Here is a 7940-nt window from a genome sequence, read left to right on the forward strand (position 1 = left end):
CGTCAACGCTTGCGTCATCTTTACAAGATTTCATTGTTGATTGTGTTGATGTGATTTTAATTCTTCATGGGATCACATTTGGAAAAATGTTATTCCATCATTGTCTCACCAATGGATAAGGATTGTAATATTTCAAGAATAAGGTTGCAATACTATGAGAATAAAGTCAAAATAATACAAGAATAAAGTTGAAATATTTCGAGAATAAAGGCAAAATATTTTGAGAATAAAGGCAAAATATTTTGAGAATAAAGGCAGAATAAAGTTGAATATTTGAGAATAAATATGAGAATAAAGTCGAAATATTTTGAGAATAAATACGAGAATAAATATGAGAATAAAGTTGAAATACTACGAGAATAAACTCAAAATAATATGAGAATAAAGTTGAAATATTTCAAGAATAAATATGTGAATAAAGTTGAATATTACGAGAATAAAGTCGAAATACTATGAGAATAAAGTCAAAATAATACAAGAATAAAGTTGAAATATTTCGAGAATAAAGGCAAAATATTTTGAGAATAAAGGCAAAATATTTTGAGAATAAAGGCAGAATAAAGTTGAATATTTGAGAATAAATATGAGAATAAAGTCTAAATATTTTGAGAATAAATACGAGAATAAATATGAGAATAAAGCTGAAATACTACGAGAATAAACTCAAAATAATATGAGAATAAAGTTGAATATTACAAGAATAAAGTCGAAATAATATGAGAATAAAGTTGAAATATTACGAGAATAAATATGAGAATAAAGTCGAAATTCTATGAGAATAAAGTTTAAATATTGCGAGAATAAATGAGAATAAAGTCAAAATAATATGAGAATAATGTTGAAATACCACGAGAGTAAAGGTGAAATATTTCGAGAATAAAGGCAAAATATTTTGAGAATAAAGGCAGAATATTTCAAGAATAAATACGAGAATAAAGTTGAAATATTACGAGAATAAATATGAGAATAAAGTCAAAATACTACGAGAATAAAATCAAAGTAATATGAGAATAATGTCGAAATATTTCAAGAATAAATACAAGAATAAAGTATAAATACTTTTAGGAATAAGGTCAAAATACATTGAGAATAAAGTTGAAATACTATGAGAAAAAAACAGAAATACTACATGAATAAAGTTGATATACAACAACAAAAAAGTTGAAATACTATGAGAACAAAGCAGAAATACTTCGAGAATAAAGTTGAAATACTACAAGAATATACTATAGTTGATATACTATGAAAATAAAGTTGAAATACTAGAGAATAAAGTCATCTTTATCAGCTTCATTATTGATTGTTTTGTTGTGCTTTTATTCTTCATGGGAACAGAGTTGGAGAAACAATGGGAGTGAATGGGTGCCGTTAGAATGAGAGTCCAAACAGCGGATTAAAAACATCCCAATAATCCTCAAGTAATCCACATCACTCCAGTCCATCAATTACATCTTGAGAAGACAAAAGCTGAAACAAATCCATAATTAAGACGTTTTTTAAATCAGTTAAACCGTTGCATTAAAACTGACAAGACAAGTTTTAAAGTCAACATGAACCACTTTTGCAACCTGTTTTACAAATGAAAATGTATTTCTGAGTAAAACGGATGTTTGACAAAAAGAAAAGTATATTTTCTTTGCTGTAGGTCAAACAAGGACATGAGTTTAATTCGATTCATTGCATTTGATTAAATGCAATGAAAGTTGCATCAGATAAAAGTTTCAGAATGCAAAAACAGGATGGGATTTGATTTCATCCATGCATAATTAATTGGATGAATGATTAGATTTCATTCACTGCTTGTTTTTTAGTATTAATGAGATACTATTACAGTTTCCAATAATATTTAGAATTAGTTTTAATATTTTCATTTTAATTTGACAAATTTAGTAATTTTTTTGTAACTAATTTAAGTATTTTTTATTTATTTTAGCTTTTTTTTTTAGTATTTAAGTTAAACTGAATTCAAATGAGAAATGTTGCATTGGCATTTCAATTAATGTTTATTTTAAGTTAAAAAAAATGGATTTAATTTTAGTTTGAGTTGACCGTAATAACCCTGCACTGATGGGCCGTTCACAATAAGAACAGGCAGATGAATTAAAGTAAACGGAGTCCATTTGAGTTGCTGCACATTCCTGTGTATTTTCATGCAGCAGGTATTTAAAGCTATTGTTGATCAAAGCGTTTCGAGCCGAGAAGCGTTTCGTTTCAACCGCAGCCAACAAAGAGTTTCCTGGCAAAAGCGCGAGAACGACTGGAATTCCAAAATAATTCCCCCACTTTGATTTTGGCTCCAGTGAAACTAGACAGGAAATCAACTATTTCTCAGACCACCAGCGGACGCCTCGGGCCGGATTTCGGCTGATCCCGCGTCGGCCGAGGAGCATCCGAACGTGACCCGGCGTTGAAACGGCTGACCTCAGATCTGCCGAAGGGCCGGCGTTTACCTCCCATCCTGTGACTAAGCAGAGCAAATGGATTTCACATGTCTGCCTCTTATCTCGCAGCCAGACACGCCGAATTTCAGAGCCGATTGGTCCTCATTGTTGCCAGATGTTGGACGCAGATGTTGAGATAATCGATGACCGGCAGAGTCATTTAGCTCTCATTAAACGTCTTTCTGCTGAGTTCGGCTCACGGAGGATCTGATTCTGTCAGAGGATGCTTTCTTACTGATGGAAATCGCACTGAAAGCCTTCATCCACCCTTGAGATGATTTAAAACAGATGTTCTTTATGGTGCAGATGTTGCTGTAAATCTGCAGGAACGTTTACAGTGAGAAAGAGACGCTGGAATCTCGCTGCGGTTTCTTGTAAAGCGGCGGCTCCGTCGGCGCAGGTGGGAATGTCAGAGTTTCTGGGAACGTCGTCTACAACACTGAGAGATAAAACCAAACTTATAAGATGTGGCACAAATCAGATTTTTTTTTAAAGGGGTCATCGGGTGCAAAACTAACTTTTCCATGTTGTTTGAACATTAATGTGTGTTGGCAGTTTGTGAACACAACCATCCTACAATGATAAAAATACACCCAGTGGTATTTGTTTATCTTTAAAAGTAATATCCCCTTTTTAAAATCAGATCATTCTCAGCTGTGGGTGTGACGAAACAGTTGATTGACATGAGCGCCTTACCTTAGCCCCGCCCTCACCGAGCTGAAACAGTCTGAATACGATCGCCATTGTGTGACTCAGGTGCAGAGGAAGACTGTAATGGAGCGATTGAGGATGTAATAATGAACACAGCAGTCGTCATTCACTCCTGACATCTGAGCCGCTGAAGACGCAGAGGATTAACGTTACTTTTGTTTTTAAATGGAAAGCGCTGATCCCGATCTACATATGCGTTTATGTTCGTGCGAATTGTTCCTGATGCAGCTTCACCCACAGCAGAAGTGAGGATAAGGGTTTTTTATGCGTTTTTGCAAATGGCCTTTCTTAATAATGTGCTTGTTGGCAAGTTTCGCTGATAAACGCGGCTAAAGTAAACATAATCCCAGAGAGGGGCGGGGCAAGCAGAGCTCGTGGCATTTAAAGGGGCCATGTCTTAAAATGAGCTGATGTTTTGCAGAGCTGATTTTGACAAGGTAAAAGGGTGTTTTTTTTACACTACTATTGAGAATTTTTAACCAAAGTATATTAGAGACTTAATTAAAGAATCATATGAACTTGTGGAAAATGGCCATCCGATGACCCCTTTAAGGAAAATTTCTGTTAAGGCGTTTTTGCCTTAATTTGGGCAATTTTCCTAACCCTTTCAGATTTAATTCATATATTGATTCAGTAAATGAGACATTATAAGGCTCAGGGCTGTTACCAATCAAATCAGATCTGAAGTGGCATTAGTCGTATTTACAGCTTAGAGATGCCATGAACATGTTTACCCTGCAGTTACAACTGAGTAGTGTTAGAAGAAGAATGCGTTCAGTATAAGATAGATAAATGTTTGTCAAGACAAACTTTAAGTCGGCTTGAAAAAGCCTGATGAGAATGTGTGAAAAAGTTCAAAAGTTTTAGAAATTGTAGAAATTGTATGGTTTTCAGTCCAAAAAAGATTGAAGTTTATAGTAGTTTTAAAGCTTAAAGCTTGAATGTTTTGAAGGCAATAGTTTGTCAGATGAATGAATGGATAAACGGATAGATAGCATGTTGCTAGCATGTTTTTAACCTATTTAGCATGATTAACAAGTTACTAGCATGTTGCTAGCATGTTTCTAGCATGATTAGCATGTTTCTAACATGTTTGTAACATGATTAACATGTCAATTGCGCATTGCTAACATTTTGATAACATGTTAGCATCATTACCATGTTTCTAACATGTTTCTAGCATGATTGGCAAGGCACTAGCATATTTCTAACATAATTAGCATGATTAACATGTTACTAACTTGTAGCTAGCATGATTAGAATGTTGTTAGTATGATGTTAGCATTACTAGCATGGCAAGCAAGTTATTAACATGATTAACATTGTTAACATGTTTTTAACCTAATTATCATGTTGTTAGCCTGTTTCTAGCATCTTGCTAGCATGATCTTAGCATTAGTAGCCTGTTGTTAGCATGATAAGCAAATTACTAGCATGTTTCTAGCATTTTAGCATGTTTCTACCATGATTAGCAAGTTATTAGCATGTTACTGGCATGATTAGCATGTTTCTAGCATGTTTTTAACATTAGTCTGTTACTAGCTATGTTGTTAACATGATCTTAACATTAGCAGCCTGTTGTTAGCATGATTAACAAGTTACTAGTATGTTTCTAGCATAATTAACATGTTTCTAACCTAATTATCACGTTGTTAGCATGTTTCTAGCATGATTAGCAAGATATTAACATGTTACTGGCATGATTAGCATGTTTCTAGCATGTTTCTAACATTAGCCAGTTGCTAGCATGTTTCTAGCATGATCTTAGCATAAGTAGCCTGTTGTTAGCAGGATTAGCAAGTTACTAACATGTTTCTAGCATGACTAGCATGTTGTTAGCATGTTTCTAGCATTAGAAAGATATTAGCATGTTACTGGCATGATTAGCATGTTTCTAACATTAGCCTGTTGTTAGCATGATTAGCAAGTTACTAACATGTTTCTAACATGACTAGCATGTTTCTAGCATTATTAGCATGTTAGCATGTTTCTAGCATGATTAACATATTGTTAGCATGTTTCTAGCATTAGAAAGATATTAGCATGTTACTGGCATGATTAGCATGTTTCTAACATGTTTCTAACATGACTAGCATGTCTAGCATGTTGTTAGCATGTTTCTAGCATGACTAGCATGTTTCTAGCATGATTAGCAAGTTATTAGCATGTTGTTGGCATGATTAGCATATTTCTAGCATGTTTTTAACATTAGCCTGTTACTAGCATATTGCTAGCATGACCTTAGCATTAGCAGCCTGTTGTTAGCATGATTAGCAAGTTACTAACATGTTTCTAGCATGATTAACATGTTGTTAGCATGATTGTAGTTGCTAGGCTTGGTTAGATTTTGGAAATGTTCCAAAAACCAGAATCATTCAGTAATGAACCATCGCTGTGTTGATCAGAGACGCAGCGGTTCTGCTGTTTGGAACTATTTCTATTGGTGGAAAAGAGCAAAAATTAACAATATTGTGTCTAAAATGTATTGTAAATTAATTCATTTATAACACATCACTGGACAAAATATAAAACAGTGATGATTTTAAAAGGGCAAATGATCAGATAGTACCAGTTTATCATGAATAATGCCACAGCAGCTGAGGATCCAGTGTAAATGTAGTAATGTGTCTGTGTTTAGACTGTGTTCAGTGAGAGGAGAGCGTTTTGTTTCCAGGTGCTTTCCACTCCTCCAGCTGCCACTTCTTCACATTCTTTCACTGCTTGTGCAGAAAGCTGGAGTCACCAAACGCAGTGTTTGTTTTCAAATGGAGTTGATGAACACGCCCCCTGTCTGCCATTGGTCAGATGTTCTTATAGCTCCGCCTCCAAACTCAAAACCAGCTCAGCTGACGTTTGGAGTCTTTACAGATGTAAATCATTCGTATACAATTAAACATGACTCGAATGCAGGACAACAGTGTTGATCTTGGGTCAGTTTAGATCAGACAGGAAAACCTGCACTTTGTCAAATTCAGTGAAAGACCAAGACTGTAAAAACCAGGTGTTCATGCAGTTAAATAGCAATATAAGCTGACTTGACTTGACAACAGACAAGGATTCATGGTATGAGCGGTTAATGAGTGCTGAACTGTCAGGTTTGCTGCTGTAGATGATGTCTGCATGAACACACAGGTTTCTCCAGATCTTACAGTGATTTTCTCCCCAGATCGGGCGGCCCACCCAGAAGAGTCGCGCAAGCCGTTTTTATGGGCTCACAGACGTTCCTCTGTTGGTTTATCGGAGCCCGGCCAACTCACATATACTGTCACACGCGGCGGATTCTCTCGTCCTGCTTCCAAGCCAAATTAGCGCCATCCAAGAAGAAATCAGACTCCAGAAATAAAAGAGTCAATATGCAGTTGATTTGAGTTGCCATCGCACTGGCTCTCATAACAAAGATCTCCTGATGTTTTCCAGACGCTCTGGAATGAGGCTCCATCATCTCAGCCTCAGAGGATGCCAGCGAGGCCTTCGCAAACACAAAGACAATCGTTACAGCAATAATTCAGATCAGCCTTTTGTCGGCATTGAGATACGTTTAGGAGACGTTCAGCAGAATGTCCAAGCTGCTCTTCCACACACACTACCGTTCAAAAGTTTGGGGTCAGTACATTTTTATTGTTTCTTTTTTTTATAAGAAATTAATACTTTTATTCACCAAGGATGTATTAAGTTAATAATTAAAAGTTTATAATAAATAATTTACGTTGTTATAAAATATTTCTATTTTGAATAAACACTGTACTTTTTAAACTTTATAAAGTTATTCATGAAAGAATCCTGAAAAAAAAAAAAAAAAAAATCACAGGCTCCAAAAAATATTTGGCAGCACAACTGTTGATATTACCCAACGTTGATCATTCTAATAATAAATCAGCATATTAGAATGATTTCTGAAGGATCATGTGACACTTAAGACTGCAGTAACAGCTGAGGAAAATGCAGCTTTTCATCACAGGTATAAATTCTATTTTAAAGTATGTTAAAATAAAAAACATTATTTTATATTGTAAAAACATTTTGCAATATTACTGTTTTTTTCTGTATTTTTAATCAAATAAATGCAGCCTTGATGAGCAGAAGAGACTTCATTAAAGTCAAGTCTTACTGACCCCAAACGTTTGAATGGTAGTGTATATGTTAATAACAGTTGTCCATATCCCAATAAAACATACAATTGATACTTTTGTGAATTTATGAGGTTTAATGATCATTTTTATAGTTTATTATCTTTTATGATGCTTTAATGATTTTATATTATTTTCATTATATTTTATATTTATGCTACTTTTTTATTTATTTTTTAATAGTATTTTTAGCATATTTTATCTTTTTTATGACACTTTTATGATGCCTTTGCGTCAAAGACGTTAAGATGTCCACGTCAAAAGAAATTTACAAGGTGATTTTATGTCCGTAGAAAGCACATTAAATGAAGTGCCTACTTTTAAGGTTCCAAATAAGTTTTTGGAGAATAAAATGTCAAAATTTAGTTGAAATATTGTTACATTGTCATTCAGTGTAACACAGTATTTATGTAAAAATGAACAAATGACTCGCGCATATTAAAATATATAAAAGAATAAGATAGCATTTGACATTTTTATTGTTTTGAATTAGTAAAAAAAATCTTACTGAAAAATGTAAATTTAAAAAATCTAAAATTACAACTAATTAGTATTTGGGGTGACAGTAATTCGTCTTTTAATAGGTCATAAATTGAATTTTGTTGTAAATATGCCTGACAAGATTACACTGAATGACATTTTACTGGGTGTCTTCTGCAAA

The sequence above is a fragment of the Garra rufa genome, chromosome 4 (assembly GCF_049309525.1).
Source record: "Garra rufa chromosome 4, GarRuf1.0, whole genome shotgun sequence".
Classification (NCBI taxonomy): Eukaryota; Metazoa; Chordata; class Actinopteri; order Cypriniformes; family Cyprinidae; genus Garra; species Garra rufa.